We start from the raw sequence: 18263 nt of genomic DNA, 5'->3' as shown, positions 1-18263 counted from the left end.
TCTTGTAGGACTTGGGGAGTCCTTAGATTTTAGTAGATGTGGTAAACATATATGTTGAGTATATTAATATACAAATTGAAAATATGAATGAAAACATACGGACGTATTCATTGTAAGAATAAAACGGTACACAAGTGACATCAAATATGAATCCGACTAAAGGTTGCATCTCCTAAGATTATTCAACAGAGATACAAGGTTAACCTTTTCACGTGTTTTAGGTCTTGTCCAGATTAAGAAGAATTGTGTCCTCCAATGGTTGATTTTCATCACATTAACCAGATTCAGATTATACCAGAGGCCCCATCTGAATAGAGGAAAACATTGTGAGACTTAATTAAAGTATTAAGGCATTTTTACCTCTTTCCAAATAGTAAATATTGTCTCCTATTTAATAAATAAAAAGGAAAAAATCCTGAAATCATTAAAATTACCAAAAGAAAGAAATTAGTGACATCACCACTTTAAAATTAGTACTTTTTAGCTTCTGCACACGGAAGGAAGAAAATGACAAAACTAAAAGGCACCCTACAGAATGAGAGAAGATATTTGCAGATGACATATCCAACAAAGGTCTAGTAGCCAAAATATATAAAGAACTTATAAAACTTAACACCCCAAAAACAAAGAATCCAATTTAAAATGGGCAGAAGACAGAAATAGACATTTCTCCAAAGAAGACATACAGATAGCCAACAGATACATGAAGAGATGCTCGACGTGGCTGACCCTCAGGGAAATACAAATCAAAACTCCAATGAGAGATCACCTCGCACTTGTCGGAATGGCTAAAATCAACAACACAAGAAACAACAGATGTTGGCGAGGATGTGGAGGAAAAGGAACACTCGTGACCTATGGGTGGGAATGCAAACTGGTGCCGCCACTCTGGAACACGGTATGGAGGTTCCTCTAGGAGTTGCAAACAGAACTACTCTACAGTCCATCAACCCACTGTGTATTTGCCCAAAGTACACAAAATCACTACTTCAAAGGGATGTACCCCAATGTTTACAACAAGATTACATACAACAGCCGAGATACAGATGCAGCCCAACTGTTCACCGACTGATGAATGGATAAAGAAGTGGCACACAGTGGCATGTGATTCAGCCATAAAAAGAAGGAAATCTTGCCATTTGCAATGACATGGAGCTGAGAGCGTAACGCTAAGCGAAATAAGGCAGCCAGGAAGACAAATACCATACGATTTCATTCCTATGTGGAATTTAAGAAACAGAACCAATTAGCAAAGGAAACAATGAGAGAGAGAAACAAACCAAGAAACAGACTCTTCGCTCTAGAGAACGAACGGACGGCTACTGGTGGGGTGGGGGGTGGGGAGATGGGTGAAATCGGTGATGGGGATTCAGGAGGACACTTGTCACGATCAGCACTGGGTGTTGTCTGGAAGCATCCGATCGTCACATTGTATACCCGAAACGAATACAATCCTGTACGTGTAAATGGAATGACAATAAAAACTTAATGATGTAAACATTAAAAATAAATAAATAAATAAAATTTGTAATTTTTAAATACTTAACATTTTTAAGAATCCAAGTAAAATGTTGAAAAGATTGACATTCTTGATGGTCGGTAATGTATGTTTCACCACCACACACATCCCCCAGTTTTCAAGATGTTATTCAGAGAATCTTACTGAAGCCGACGCTGGTCAAAACATACACAGAATTATTAGAACTGTGAAGTCATTTTCAAGATTTGGTCTAGTTGTAGGAATGGACTGAAGGCCACTACAGATGCTAGGAGTCTGAGTTCATCTAGAAATTAAAAGGACGCTGAAGGTAGAACAGTAAAGCTGGAAAAGAGAAATCTTTAGGGAAGTATGACATTGTCTTCTGACATTAATATGTGTTAAGTATAGAGAAAGAAAGAGAGAGAAATGCTCGTCCAGGGTAAGGCAGTCGGCACCATGAAAAGAAGAAAGTCCAAAGAAAAGCAGCTTTGGACGCGGATCTCAATGAGCTTCCCAGCTTTTGCACTTAGTGCAACACTTGGCAAGATCCTTAATCTTTCTGATTCTCAGTCACTTCATTTGCAATATGGGGGGATGCTTGGAATGCCATGCTTTCCTGCAGAGATCAGACCTAAGAGGCATGAAATTGTGAATTATTGTCCAACCAATGTCCTTTCCCTCATGCTCCCACCGGGTGCAGAGTGCCCATCCTTGCTCCGCTCGTGCTGGGCTGAGCTACATGATACGCTTTCACAATGGACTATTAGTGAACTGACGCAGGCAGAGATCTTCAACACGCCTGTGTTCTTTGGCTGGCTCGTCACGCTCCAGCCGTCACTGACATGAGCCTGACAGCTGCCGCCCCTTCCGCCGGGGCCCCGGAGCGCCCGGGTGTGCAACAGACCTAACCTAACCCGAGTCTGGAGCAAGGCTGAGCCCGGCACAGACCGGCCGAACGTGGGTCATCTGCAGACCCATCAATGGGAAAATAAAGGTTTCTTGTTGTAAGGTAATTCTAAGTCACCGTGTTCATAATGCAGCATTACTGGGGCGATAGCTGATCAGCAGAGACGGACGCAAGGAGATTAAAGAGTTGCAGACACTGGCTTTCTGACAATTTAGAGCTGCCCAATGGAATAGGCCACCTCTAAAAATAAAGTGCTTCTGCTGCACGAGGTGCTCCAGGAAAGCACAGAGGAGGTGCTGGTGGGCCAGGGACCCCGCACGAGGGACTCCGGCAATCAGAAGAGGAGAGTCTCTTCTCTCAACCCCAGATTCTATCAGTCTATGAGGGTGTGTTTGTGTGCGTGTTTTAGTACCAAAATTAACTTAGCAAACTTTTAACACCGTTTTGAACATAACAAATTGAAAGGCTAAAGATCGAACAAATGGATGGTATCTTAAGTAGGGTACTAAATACATAATTATTAGGTATCTATTCAGAACAGTCTATTCATCCTATCTTAAGAGCAAACTGCATGGTATTTTATACTTTAATGGGGGTACATTATGCCCCTGACAAATACCGCCTCAGCCAGTTGATCAAGGTCAACATCAACAGTGATGGGCCATGTTGATCTTAGGCATCTTGGCACGATGTGAAAGATGGCCGTTTACCCCCATGATCTTCCTCTTCAAAACCCATCACCCTGATTTAATCATGGGGGGGGATATCAGACAAACCCCAAAAGAGGGGCATCCTACACTCTACCTGAGCAGTACTCCTCTAAACTGTCAAGGTCATCAAGAAACCAGGGAAGTCTGAGAAACCATCACAATTCAAGAGAAGCCCGAAGAAACATAATGACTAAGTGTAATATGGCATTCTGGACAGGATCCTTTACAAAAGAACAGCAGATTAAAACTAAAGGAAACCCGGGGATGCCTGCATGGCTCAGTCAGTTAAGGGTCAGATCTGGATGTTGACTCAGGTCGTGATCTAATGGTTTGTGAGCTCGAGGCCCGCACCTGCGCTGTCAGCACAGAGCCTGTTGGGGATTCTGTCTCTCCCTCTTTCTCTCTGCACGCTCCTGCTCTCTCACTCTCTCTCAAAATAAATAAATAAACTTTAAAAAAAAGGAAACTCGAATCAACTGTAGACTTACGTGAAAAATAATGTGTTAATATCAGTTCATTAATTGTAACAAATATGCCATGATGCTTATGATGCTAATTTGGAATGGAGGATATGGGAACTCTCTGTACTCTCCCTGTAACATTATCTGTATATTTAAAGCTGTCCTAAAAAATAGAGTTTATTTTTAAAAAATAAAGGTACTGTATGCAAGAGTTTGGTAAGCTGGAACATGATCTGCAAGTGAAAGTTATGATCACGATTAGTTATTTTTTTTTCTTTTCCCCAGTCTGGGGTAGGATTTCCACATGACAAATGCAGCCTCTGCTAGGAAAGCTTCTTACCAGATTATTTGGTGAAAGTTAAGAATGCCTCCTTTACTCCCTCATACCAGCGTCCAATTGGAAAAGCAGGTCTATGTTCAGTATACACTTCCCTCTTTTGTCTTATTGGGCTGTATTGATCTACAATCATTTGTATACATTCCCATATATCCCACTAGATTTTAAGCCTCTTGATGGCAAAGATAGGATTTCTAGGTCTAAACATTTCTCCTAGTACCTTGCTCTCAGTAGGCTTCCCAGACTCGTAAAAATCTATTACTCCAAATAAGTAAACAATTATAAAGTGGTAAAGCAAGACAGAGTTGCATCTGGAAGAAAAGAATCCCTTCTAGAATTTCTGGCAGCTTGAACTAGACGACAATGAAAAATCCAGTCCCTATCCCGAAAGCTTCCTCCTCTTCTACTATAGACTCTGTCACAGAGTTCATGGGATCTGCTAGAGAAGCAGGGCACAGATTCCCTCTTGGGAAAGCCCGCCAGGTGCACGAAGTGAACGGGTGCACATGGCGGGTCGGGCATTCCCAGCCCAAAGGTGCTAACTCCGGCTTTAGCTGTGCTCCTCGTTCATTTCAAGGGTGTGCAAAACCTCCATGACTGACCTTAAGTGCTTTTCATTAAAAATGTTCTCAGTGTTTTCATATAAGCAACTATTGTTTGATGAGTTTCCGTGGGAAAGCGAGAATTAAGGTAAGAAGTGTCATCAGGCTGCCACTTGTATCCTCAATTATAGGCGGGGTGACTCTACGCTCCATTTTGTAACCTCTAGGAGGTGAAGGAGACCTATAAAGACGACTTTCTCTGTGAAGTGGGGCCCCGTTATCGTAGAGAGTCATTCGACCTGCTGGATGACATTGCGTCACCTCTAAAGGAAAAGCAAGGAGCCAACGTTTTTGTATCTCGTGGATGAAATTACCCAGGAGCCTGGTTACCTTTTTCCACTTCTGCTTTTTCAGATTTTGAATGCAACAAGGTATGGGCCTGAAGAGTTCTTCTCTTGGGATGATGGTTGTCCACTCAGATACACCCTATAAAGAACACCGTAGTTATTGGCGAGTTCAGCGTCTTTAACGTTCTAGTCCAAATCTTCAAGGTGGTCCCAACAGCACGCTGAACACCACTCCGCCAGAGTTACCTTGACTTTATCAATTAACGTTTGCTAAATTTAGAACACCAGTTCAAAGATCACTTCCTCCAGGCAGTCGTTCCTGACACCTCAGGCGGGGATACTCACGATGGCAGCGTCCCGTGTTTCTCCCTCTTGAATTCTATTTTCACTTGTGCGGTTATATGTTTACTATCTGTCTCCCTCACCAGGTTATAAATTCTGTCAGGGTTATTAGGACGACAAGATTAGACACCATGCCTGGCTAGCTAAAATGTAACACGGAGATTTCGGGGGGGCTCCAGTTAAACTTGGGAGGGGCGCGGGTCTCTTGGAATGTTGCAGGCCTGCCTATCCGCTCTGACTGCTGAATCCTTGCGGGGTGTTTCTGCAGTCCTTGGGGAACTCCGTCATCCGCACATTGTATACAAAGCTTAGCAAACCCATAGGACGCAGAGACCCTTGCTGTGTATCTCTGATTTGATTAGCCTCACGATTGTTCACCCCTAAGTCACGCACCCTTCGTTTCTGCATGCCTGAAATGGGGTAGCTTTTGGGACACAGCAAGCCAACCGACATTTGTGATGGGCCTGACACTGCAATAAATGAGAATACGAGTGAGGCCAATGGGGTCTTCGTCTGCGAAGGTTAACCCCCATGCCTTCTCCTCTCTTCCTTAGCAGAGGGTGGGGTTATCTTCGATCGATCAATGCAGGGTTTGTTGGCCATTCCCAGCAAAATTCCATCAGGGCAGGGCCAAAACTGTTTTGTATGCTCTGTTCCTGCCACAATATTGGGAATATAGCAGGCCCTCCATAAATATTTATAAAATGTCATTTGAGTATATATAGAGAATATATAGAAATATATATTTATTTCTATATATAGAAATATATAGAGAGAATATATAGAATATATATATATATATTATATATATACATATATATAGAATATATATATATATATATATATATATATATATATATAATAGAGAGAGAGAGAGAGAATATATAGAAATGTCTTCTGTTGAACATAGTGTCTCTCATGGAGCAAATGGGGGAGGAAGTCAAATGTTAGAAAAGTTTCCTTGGTAATTCTGGAATGAAAATCAATGACTTCTCTATGTAAATTAAAGATTGTACATAATCAATGAAGAGATTAAGCATGAAACCAAAAAAAGAATGAAATCTTGGCATTTGTGGCAACATGGATGGAGGTAGAGGGTACTATGTTAAGTGAAATAAGTTAGAGCAAGACAAATAAAACAAACAAACAAGAAAGAAAAACAGGCTCATAGATACAAAGAATAACCAGTGGTTGCCAGAGGGAAGGGTGTTGGGGAATGGGCAAGATAGGTGAAAAGGATTAAAAGGTACAAAACTTCAGTTATAGAATAAATAAGTCATGGGGACAAAAAGTACAGCATACTGAATACTCACTGATAAGGTAATAATTTTATATGGTGACAGAGGGTAACTACACTTATAGTGAACATTTTGTAATGTATATAATTATGAAATCATTATGTTGTACACCTGAAACTACTATAATATTGTATATCAACTATACATCAAATAAAATTAAACAAAAATTGGGGGCGCCTGGGTGGCTCAATCAGTTAAGCACCTGACTCTTGATACCGGCTCAGGGCATGATCTGACGGTTCACGAATCAAGCCCTTCATCAGGCTCCAAGCTGACAACACAGAGCCTGCTTGGGGTTCTCTCTCTCCCTCTCTCTGCCTCTCCCTTGGTCGCACATGTGCACTCTCTCTCTCAAAATAAATAAATAAACGTTAAATTTTTTTTTAACGTTTAAATTAGAAATGTTAAAGAGATAAAGCTCTTAAAATGTTAAAGAGATATTGAAATAAAGGTATATCTACCACTATGACTGGGTCAGCCATCCTTCTTTCCCCTTAGAAAATATTTCACAGAGAAAACTCCTTTTTTTCCTGGCTAACTGCCACCTACCCCAAGAATGAACACAGGCTTTCCTCAGATACATTATTGTGTTACAATCTCCGGTCTGGATTCTCTGTCTTTTAATATATTTTTGCTTATTCCTCTTCAATGCATTTGTTGAAGACCACCCAGTCCATTGTCTATGGGCCCGGTTTCGGGAGTCTTTCGGGGTATTTGGTTTGTGCCCTTCTGCCTCCTCCAGATTCGGTGCACTATTTCTCCGTCATGGGTCGGTTCAGTCCCAGCACCTTAAATTCCAGGGACTTCAGATGATACCGACCAAATCCTGACAGAGTGGAATCCCAGGAGCCCAGAACTCACCTCATTCCATATCACGTCCAAACATCCTCCAGTGGATCATTTTATATGTGGGATTTTTAGGGTTTTCACATTTTAGTTTACCACTTCATGTATTTTGTCACTCCCCTTTTTATTTTTAAAAATAAAAGGCAGAGAGGGGATGTTCTCGACCTACTGAATCCTGGACCTTTTCAGAAACTGCTGTCTTCCCAAGAAGCCCCATGCTTAGAATTTCTTCTGAAATTCAATGCCGTCTGGGAGAACAGAGGCATGGAAGGCGGACCTTCCTAAAAAAAGAATCCATGAGCATGGAATGGACTAAGGGGTTAGAGAACAAGTTGTTCAGTCAGTTACTTTAAAAGCCTAAATGACTTAAGGCTTGAAAGAGTCAGAGCCAATTCAAAAGACATACCCAAGAATTCTACATACAAAACATATGTACAGTACACTGTTCTTCATTAAATGAGCATTTATCGTGTGTCTGCTAAGTGGTCAAGGGCAAGGGGTTTTTAAAAAGCTGTGATAAAAACCACATGCTATAGGGCTCTGTCATTCAATTAAACTATTTACTGACACCTGACTATAAAGAGACACTGTACAGATGAGATCCTAATGGTTGAAAAAACAATTGAACAGGGGCAGCTGGCTGGCTCAGTCGGTCAAGCGTCCCGCTCTTGATTTTGGTTCAGGTCATGATCTGACAGTCGTGACACTGAGCTCATTGTCGAGTCCCGGTCAGGCTCTTAAGAGCCTGCTTAAGATTCTCTTTCTCCCTCTCCCTCTGCCCCTCCCCTGCTTGCGCTCATTTGCTCTCTCTCTCTCTCTCTCTCTCTCTTAAATGTAAACAGTAATAATAATAAATTAAAAATTAAAAAAATATTTGAAGAGAGTCTAAAATTTGCTCATCACGCCAGACAAATTCAAATGTCAGCATATTAACTGTCACCCAACAGAATGGCAAATTTAAAGAATGGAGGAGGCCAGAAGTTACCCAAAATGTGAGAAAATGGAAACCCTCATGCACTAATAGAGACCGTATAAATTCAAAGAGCCACTTTGGAAAACAGTCTGACAGTACTTAATGAAATTAAAATTGTGAAACCCTGCCGACTCAGCAAACCCATAAGTCAATGAAAGACATGTGTGAGGACTTTGTTATGCTACCCCGTGTGGCATCGGGCCCCTGAAAACAATCTGTGGCTCCATCTCCGGGAGAGAAGTATGTAAAAAATAGCAGATCACGAGGATGTGGTGCCAGGTGGTACCCAGGAATATGGAACTATATAGGTATATGAACAACGTGGTGATGTCTTCACGAACGTCGCTGGAGGAAACAAGTGATAAACAGAAGGAAATTTGTGGGGCAAATTGTACACCGTTTGTAGAAATTTCTAACATACAAAACATGTTATCTGTATTACAGGGATATTCCCGTATTTTAAAACTCCTTCCTCCGCATTTCTCCACTCGCCTCTGGGCCCACGGGAGCCTGGGCCCAGCAGGTGGATGTCAAGGGGCCTTCCTGCCTCTGGCTTCTGCTTAGATGAAGTCCGTGGGAGGCACCGACGGGAGAGCTGGGGAAGACAGTTTGGGCTATCTGTTCCCGAGCCCCTGCCCGTGAAGTCCTCGAGCTGGGAAAGTCCCTCTGCAGGAAAGCACAGGTCCTGGCAGGCACCTCTGTCTACACGCCCACCTTCTCTGAGGCCAGATGAGGACTCCCCTTCAGACACCATCCCGGGGGGATACCGCTCGCTCACGCTGGTTCCCTTCACCCAGCCCACGCTACAGAAATTGGCCATTTGTTAAATTCCCTCCCGATCTCCTACTTTCAGCGATCTATGTTTCCTGCTGAGACACTGACTGATGGGAAACTGTATAATTAATTTAACTTCGGTCATGAAGTCCAAGGAAACGATGGAGGAAAGGAAGAAAGAGAGGGAGACAGAGAGAGAGAACAGCTAGGGGGAGGGAGGGAAAGAGGAATCGCACTCAGTGTTAGGAAGACACTGGCAGAGTGGTACCGCGGTTGACCCTGACCACACAGCCGCGGTTTTCATCTTGAGGGTCGGTTTAATAAACATGCACCATGTTTCTTCCTCCATAAGATGTAGACCACAAATGCCATTCACCTTCTAGGATTCTGGTGCAGATTAAATTAGATATGGCAAGTGAAGTACTTAGCACACGCTCGGCTGATACTGTTATTTCGGAAAATATCACGGGAAACGACCGTGCCTGAGATCAGAGACACAGGTGGGCTCAGCTTGTGAACAGCTTTGCAAATTATGCAGGGAGTTATCCTGACAGTCGTGGGCAGTCGGTGAAGACAAGCGGTCAAGGGCTGGAACGAGTAAGGTTTGGGTTTTAGAAATGAACCGGAGAGCAGCAGGGCTTTGAACAGAGTCAGAGGACCAGTGAGCAGACTGCTGGCATAGCCATGGTGAGAAGCCAAATTCAAAGTCAAACGCAAAGCAGAATTTAAGACTGACCGGGTATAAAAACAGGAGGCACAAAGACAAAGGCAACGACTGTGCCACGACTGTGCCAAAACTACTAGCTTGTGGATCGGGTTACAGTAATATTTCACAAACAGAGAAGCCAAAGGAGAGAGACAGAGGTAGCAAAAGAGAGAGAGGGAGAGAGAGAACGTGCTGTCCTCAAGAGAGCTGAGCAACTCTTGAAAGAGGAGTGTAAAATCAAGCTCTAAAAAAGTCACATGTTGCCTTTGTTGTTATTTTTCATGAAGTCTACTTTTAGCTCCGGGTTCCTTTGCCACTATTAGTTGAAAAGGCCTGGTCATTCGTCCCACACGTTCCCCACTCTGGAAAGAGCTGATGGGATCCCAGTGCTATTGCATAACATACTTTTTTGCCCCCTGGATCTCCTGAAAAATGGTAGTCAGGCCTACATCAGCACTTTCCCATAGAAATGTAAGGCAAGCCACACAGGTCACTTTCAATTATCTAACAGCCACCGAAAAGGTACAAAGAAATAGGTTAAATGGAATTCTTACTGCAGCATTAGTGACGACAGATGACGTACAACAAGCTGCACGTATTTAAAGGGTGCAATTTAAAACTATCGCCACAATCAAGAGACTCAACGCTACTTAAGCTAGTTTGACAATTATATTTTAATTACCAAACATGCGAAGGATACTTGCACAAGTCTCCAAAACCGCGAGTTTCATACTAATTCTTAAAAGAGTATTAAGTTCACAGTGAAACCCACTCATAATAATCAACAGGGACACTGTAGCAGAAGTGCCTTTGATACTTTAAGCACACTGAATCTTCAAGGCAAATCACTAGAGGATCCACATATAAAAAAGAAAAGAAAATGTTCCTTTCATCCAAATCAATTTTTAAATTTACTTTTAAAAGGCATTAATTTAGCTGACAAAATTTTGGCCAACTCTATTAATGATCCTTACTCGTGTACTAAGCTTTTTAAATTATATCCATTAGTTTGCAATGACTTTGCATTTTGGAAACTCAACTCTTGCCAAACAAGGACACAGGATCCATTCCAATAAGATTCTATTCAGCGGTCATAAACATTTCTTTTGAGAGAGAGAGAGAGTGAGAGAGAGACAGAATGCAAGCAGGGGAGAGGGGCAGAGGGAGAAAGACAGAGAGACAGAGAGAATCTTAAGCAGGCTCCATAGTCAGCACAGCAGGGACCAGTATGTTTTCAAACAGGGCCACCTCTCTGTTTCAATGATTCTTTCTTGTCTCTCGGCTTCTCTTCCTTACACGAACTCATTTTTTTCCAGGGGCCCAGCATTTCTCGGATGTAAAATCTGAAACATCTCTGCCTGTGCTTAATATCAAAAAATGAATTGTGGCACCAAGGGCCCTTACTAAGGGAAATACATGGGGGCCACTGATCATATGCTTCTTTTTTTTTTTTAGCTTACTTATTTTATTTTCAGAGAGATATAGAGAAAGCACAAGCAGGGGAGGGGCAGAGAGAGAGGGAGAGAGAAAGAATCCTAAGCAGGCTCCACAATCCATACTAGGCCCAACCCAGGGCTTAGTCTCACGACTGTGAGATCATGGCCTGAGCAGAAATCAAGAGTCAGACGCTCAACTAACTGAGACACCCAGGCACTCCATGATGATATGCTTCTGATTCCTCATTTTGTCAGGGTGCTCCGCAAACATGTATTCTCAGAAGACGACACCAGAATGTCCAGGAGAGCTGTAACATACACACACACACTTCTATTTCGCTACTCTCTCGTTACAGGAATACGATTAAGAGTTAAGAAATCTAGAATAGGGTCTATTCATACATGTAAAAGCTTCCCAAAACTGCTTGGCCAGTTTTATTAACCAGTAATCTAGACAACCTTTATGGTACTGGATAGATTCAAATTCCTGGTGCTAAGTAAGTATTGGCATTGATTTCTCAGGCCTTCTCACAGAGACATATAATGACGGCTTATAAACCCATATCCAAGACTTTTTCTCCACAAATTCAAAGAGAAGCAATTCCTTGATTTCTGCATTTGTCTCCAAGCTTCTTGTCTAAGCCCGTCAAAGATCCATTTGTAACACACATGCCTAAACTTGTTTAAAATATTTATCTGATTGGGCATCTCATACTGTCACCCCTATTTCCCTAGAAAATTAGATTTTAAATCAACTTATTACCTGTTCAAAAGGATATTTCACAGGCTTATACAAGTATTTTTTTGCACTTGTATTTTTTTATGAAATGTCACATGAACTATATAATCACAGCATTGACAATTATTTTTGGGTTTACTTTGCATTCATTTCACTTCCTGGAACAAAAGCTATCATAAGATACATACCCTCCGGGGAATGTTTTCTAGTCAATAGCTTTGCCCTTGAGGTCTCTCCCACCCAAATAGCAATCTTTCCTTTCTCAATTACAGCATTTCTTCCTTGAATTAGTAATTCAATCTTCAAGTGGAATATGGCTCAAGCTTCCATGAATTTCTTAGTTTGCAACTACCATTCCATCCTGCTTTCCCTCAAAGAAATTCCATGTGACAATATGACAAAGAATATATTACACATTTCAGGTAAATATTTTATAGATGTGTGTATATAACATATGTAATATGCTATATATAATATATTCTCTAGTATATGCATATTATATACAACATTATGTATATAATATATAGCTCTATATATGTAATATAAACATGTTATATATGATATATAACATTACATATGCATACTATATATTCATATTGTATATATTACATATATCCAATTACATAAATAATGTTGCATATAACACACATATGTATACGACGTACACATCATCCATGTAATGTACACACAAATAAATGGTATATGATAATACATGTTATAATTCATATCTTTATATGTTACATCTATGGTATACATATTATATATGTACATAAATCTGCGTAAGATAGATACACACACACACACACACACACACACACACACACACACACACACATATAGGTATATATGACCAGGAAAGATAACCATGGGAGGGAAAGGTGTTTTTTGCAAGGAAAAGTGCACATAATCAGAGAAGATATCCATGGTGAAGTAAGTCATCCATGACAAGAACAAGAGAGTAACTAAATCAAATACGGGTTAAGGTTATGGGTACCAGCTTCAGAGCACTCATTACAGAAGAGACTTGCTCACACACACTCTAGCCTCAGAGACTGTTCCATTTACTTCTCTAAGCATATTTGATTTCTATTATGAGCTTATGGCGTCACAAAGAAAGTAAATATCTTGGATATGAATTTTACATATGTACTTATTCTTTCATGCTGATGCCTCGTCTCTTTCCTGAACAAATTCTAAGCTAAGCAGAGACGAGTTAATGCATATTAGCATCCCTTTCAAACTTTCTAGCCTTGAGTTGAGGAAGTTACAAACAAGTAACCATCACATGACTGAATGGGAATCATGCAAGGTGGAGTAAAAGTGAATGGGTTCACCTGCCTATTTTGAAACTTAATACAAAAGTACAATAAGACTATGTCGTCCTAGGATGAGCACAGACATCCAGAGCAATGAAAAAAATGGGGTCCAAGAATAAACCCTTACATCGGTGGCCAACTGATTTCCAAGAAAGGTGCCAAGGTCAGTCAATGATGAAAAATAATCTCTTCAACAAATGGTGTCGGGACACCTGCATATCCACATGCAAAAGAATGAAAAAAACAAAAAGCTATATAATTGGAGAAGATATTCTGAATCATATAACTGATAACGTTCTAATGCCCAGAATATAAAAAGAACTCTTACAAGCCATCACCAAAAAGACAAACACTCCACTTAAAAACTAGGCAAAGCAGGGACACTGGGGTGGCTCAGTCGGTTAAGTGCCTGACTCTTGATTTCAGCTCAGGCCATGATCTCACAGTCTGTGAGTTGAGGACCTGCGTGTGATTCTGCACGGGCGGCATGGAGTCTCCTTGGGAGTTTTTCTCTCTCCACCCCTCCCCTGCTTGTTCTCTCTCAAAATAAATGAATAAATGTTAAGAAAACAAAAACAAATAAAAGTTTAAAAACTAGGCAAAGCATTTGTATAGACATTCCTCTAAACAAGACATATAGTTAGCCAATAATCACATGAAACAATGCTCAACATCACTAATCATCAGATAAATGCAAATCAAAACAAGGAGATACCACTGACACCCAGTAGGATGCCTATAATCAAAACCATGGACATGACGAGGGTCGGTAAGGATGTAGAGAAATTGGATCCTTCACACATTTTTGGTGGGAATAGAAAATGGTGCAGCTGCTTTGGAAAACAGTTTTGCAGTTTTTCAAAATGTGAGTCAAAATGTGAACCATATGATCAGGCAACTTCACTCCTAGGTAGGTACACACCCACGAGAAGTGAAAATGTATTTTCACAAAAAACTTGTAGATGAACATTAATAACTATTCAAAACAGTCTAAAACGTGGAAACACCAAAATGCCCATCAACTGATGAGACAAACAAAATGTGTATATTCATGCAATAGATTATACATATATGACAATAGAGTATTCATCCATTCTACAACATGAATAAACTTTAACATTATTATGTGAAAAAGCCCAGATTTTATGGTTCTATTTATATGATATGCCCAGAAGAGGGAAATCCATTCTAAGCTAGAGATGGAAAACACAGCAGGGGTTTGCTAAGGGCTGAGAAGAGAAGAAAAAGGTACAGAGTTTCTTTCTGGGTGATGAAAATATTCTGAAATTAGATAGTGGTGATGGTTTGCACAACCTTATAAATATACTGAAAACCACTGAGTTATATATTCTAAAAGGCTCAATATTATGTTATGGAAATTGTATTGCAACTTACTTTTTATTCATTATTTTTTTCAGTTTATTTTTTAAAAAGCCATAGTGAACAGAGAAATTGTCAGTAAATCTAAAGATGTGCTAACTATTTTTTAAAAAAAAACGGCAATAATGACTAGTTTGAGACAGTCAGAGACAGTGTATCACTTAATATAGCACGGAACGTCATAATGAAAGTGTTATTAACAAATAGTCTCGGTGAAGGATCTAAAGGTGTTTACTATTCTTTCAACCTTTTCGGAGGATTGAAATTTTTCAAAAAAAAAAGTTTAGAAGAAAAGTAAATGGAATTGCATTAACGTTCAACATCACAGCAAAAACTATATGCAAGACTTTAAAAAGGTAGACGCTCACTCACGCAACAACTATTTCTGAGCACTTACAATATGGTAGGGCAAAGCACCAGGAAATCAACAGAGAAACCGGATCTTGACAGCTCATTTCTTTTTAGAAGTGAATAATATTCCAATGTCTGTTTATTCCTTTGTCAGTTTATCCACTTAGCTACTGAAATACATCACGACTGCTTCCAAGTTTTGGCAATTATGAGAAAAGCTGCTATAAACACCCAGGTGCAGGTTTTTGTGTGGACATATGCTTCCCATTCATTGGGTAATACCAAAAAGCACAACTGCTGGATTGTATGGTTAGATTATGTTCAGATTTGTAAGACACTGCAAAGTGGTCTTCCAAAGAGGTGGTACCATTTTGCTTTCCCACCGGCAATGAGTTAGAGTTCTTTCTGCTCCAAATCCTCACCAGCATTAGGTGTTGTCAATGTTTTTGCACTTGGGCCGTTCTAATGGGTACATAGTAGTATCTCGCGTTAATGTGTAATTCCTTAATTGCGTATAATGTTCAACATCTTTTCATAGGCTTTTTGCCATCTGTACATCTTCTTCCGTGAGGGTCCGTCTAGGTCTTTTGCTAATTTTATTTTATTGGGTTGCTCACTCTTCTATTGTTGAGTTTTAAGAGTTCTTTATATACTTTGGATAATAGCCCTTTATCAAATATGTCTTTTACAAATAATTTTCTCCCAGTCTGTGGCTTGTCTTCTCATTCCCTTGACATTATCTGTCACAGAGCAGAAGTTTTTCATTTCGGTGAAATCCAACTTCTCAATTACTCAATCATTTTTCTAAGGAATTGTGTCTTCGTATTGGATCTAATAAGGCATCACCATACCTAAGGTCATCTAGATTTTCTTCTTTTTCTTTTTTACAGTTACAAGTTCTTATCCGAATTCCGGTCAGTTAACACACAGCATAACATTAGCTTCAGGTGTAGAATGTACTGATTCATCACTTACATACAACACCTAGGACTCATCCCAACCAGTGCCCTGCTTGGTACCCGTCACCCATCTAGCCCATCCCCCTGCCTACCTCGCCTCCAGCAACCCTCAGTTTGTTCTCTGTAGTTAAGAGTCTGTTTTGTGGTCTTAGACTTTCGATGTTGTCCTGTGTTTCACCGTTTTGTATTTTACCTTTAGGTCTAGGATCCATTTTGAGTTACTTCTTAAGAAGGGTATGAGATCTGTGTCTAGATTCATTTTTTACTCATGTCCACGCCTAGTTGCGCCAGCACCATTTATTGAAAAGACTCCAGCGTTTTTAAATTGATTGCTTTTTTAATTGAATGCTACTGATTAAAGACCATGCCTTTGGAATTTTAAACATTCGAAATTTGGTGTGGTTTTGTTATGTGGCACAATATATGGTCAAGTTTTTGTAAATGTATGTGTGAACTTCTAAATAAGGTAAACTGCCAGCAATCTATATTTGTACACATTATGCAGATTTTTTATTTATTTTCTTAATTTAATGCATATTTATTTTTGAGAGAGAGAGAGACAGAGTGTGAGCAAGGGAGGGAGGGCAGAGAGAGGGAGACACAGAATCGGAAGCAGGCTCCAGGCTCTGAGCTGTCAGCACAGAGCCCAACGTGGGGCTCCAGCTCACAAACCGTGAGATCATGACCTGAGCCCAAGTCAGACGCTTAACTGACTGAGCCACCCAGATGCCCCACACATGATGCATATTTTTAAAATCTGCATACCCACGTCCTTACTGTTATATAATGTGTGAAACATTATAAAATCAAGTATATATGGAATTAACTAAAACGCTTTTTAGAAAATCAACAATTGTGTGGGAACATTATTGAATTACTTAAATGGCTGCATTAATTCTTAGAAAAATACTGCTTTACACCTATTATGTATCAGAAAGTAGTGTTCATAGAGCAAAAGTAACTGGTATAAATTAACCATTGATCAGTGGAAAACCGGAGTTGAAAACAGTATTACTTGTTCAAAATCCTTTGTTTTCTACAGTATATTATCTGCCTTTTTAAAAATATTTTTATTTTTAGAGAGAGAGAAAGAGAGAGAGAGAGCAGGGAAGAGGGGCAGAGGGAGAGAGAAAGAGAATTTTAAGCCGGCTCCACTTTCAGCGTGGAGTCTGACACAGGGCTTCATCCCATGACCCTGGGATCATGAATGGAGCCAAAATCAAGAGTAGATGCGCAACCGGTTGAGCCACACAGGCACCCCTTACCTGCCTTCCTGATACGCATTATTAACATATCCCGATAAGTATCGAAGTGTACTTATAATGAGACATTCTGGCTATCTATTACTATGTAACAAACTACATATACGTGAATGTTTATAACAATGTACTCATTGTAGCCCCAAATTTGAAACAACCCAAAAGTTCTTCATCCACTAGATAGGCCAACAAACTGGTAGAACAACAAACCAACCATGGAATACGATTCACCAATTCAAAGGATAAACTTCTGACATATGCACCAACTTGAATGGATCTCAAAGGCATTTTACTGAGTGGAAAAATAAAAGTCAAACTCAAAAGATTATATATTATACGACGGCATTTATATAGCATTCTCAAAATGGCAAAATTCTAGAGTATGGATTAGTGCTGGGTAGGTAAGTGGGGCTTAAGGGTTAGAACAAGGAAGTTCTTTTGTGGTGTTACAACAGTTGTATATCTTGATTGTGGTGGTGGTTATTAAATCTATGCATAGTGTAAATAACATAAAACTGCACCCAGCACAAACAAACACACACACATACAAATGGGTTGAGATAAAAACGGGCGAACTCTAAATAAGAGAGTTTGTTTCACAGTAATGTGCAAATGTCAACTGCTGGGACTATGGGGTACTATTTTATAATTTTGTAAAAAGTCACCCTGGGGGGGAGCTGGGGAAAAGTTTCACAAGAAACCATCTGTGCAACACCCTTTGAATGTATAATGATGTAAAGAGGAACAGAAAGTTGAAAAAAAGAGACTGTCCAAATACAGCACCGCCGTCCCTCGCTGCGTCTATGATGGGCATTCTGTCACAGTTGCTGGAGGGAAGACTTACCACTTGTCTGTTCTCTAGCTTCTTACCCCATGTTGCTCATTTACCCTGAACGATGGTTCCATAGAGAGATCCTCATGAAACATGACTTAATGTTCTTTCCCCATTCTCAGAGTGCCACCACTAACGACGCCATAATGTCTGGTTCCATTTCAACTCAGCCATGCACTCATCTGAGTCTGCCAACCAACCTCAACAATTTTCTGAGGGTCCGTTTCCTAACCTGACAATCTGTCAGTGACTACATTTCAGGTTGTAC

General features: G+C 40.3%; 1 protein-coding gene across 6 annotated transcripts in view; it reads right to left on the bottom strand.

Annotated features, from left to right (window-relative positions):
• Window positions 1-18263, bottom strand: part of SNTG1 (syntrophin gamma 1) — an 881864-nt gene that overhangs the window by 850734 nt on the left and 12867 nt on the right. The window contains exon 1 of one of the 6 annotated variants that reach the window (XM_019428903.2): window positions 18008-18243. The exons of the other annotated variants lie outside the window; for them this stretch is intronic. The gene's annotated coding sequence lies outside the window, so the exon portion shown is untranslated. Of the gene's footprint in view, window positions 1-18007; window positions 18244-18263 lie in introns of those variants that run through there. 6 annotated transcript variants of the gene reach the window in all.

Source organism: Panthera pardus, unplaced genomic scaffold, assembly GCF_024362965.1.
Source record: "Panthera pardus isolate Hobbes unplaced genomic scaffold, ASM2436296v1 HiC_scaffold_7, whole genome shotgun sequence".
Taxonomy (NCBI): Eukaryota; Metazoa; Chordata; class Mammalia; order Carnivora; family Felidae; genus Panthera; species Panthera pardus.
Note: the sequence above shows the minus strand (reverse complement) of the source record. Positions and strands in the feature narration are given on the sequence as shown.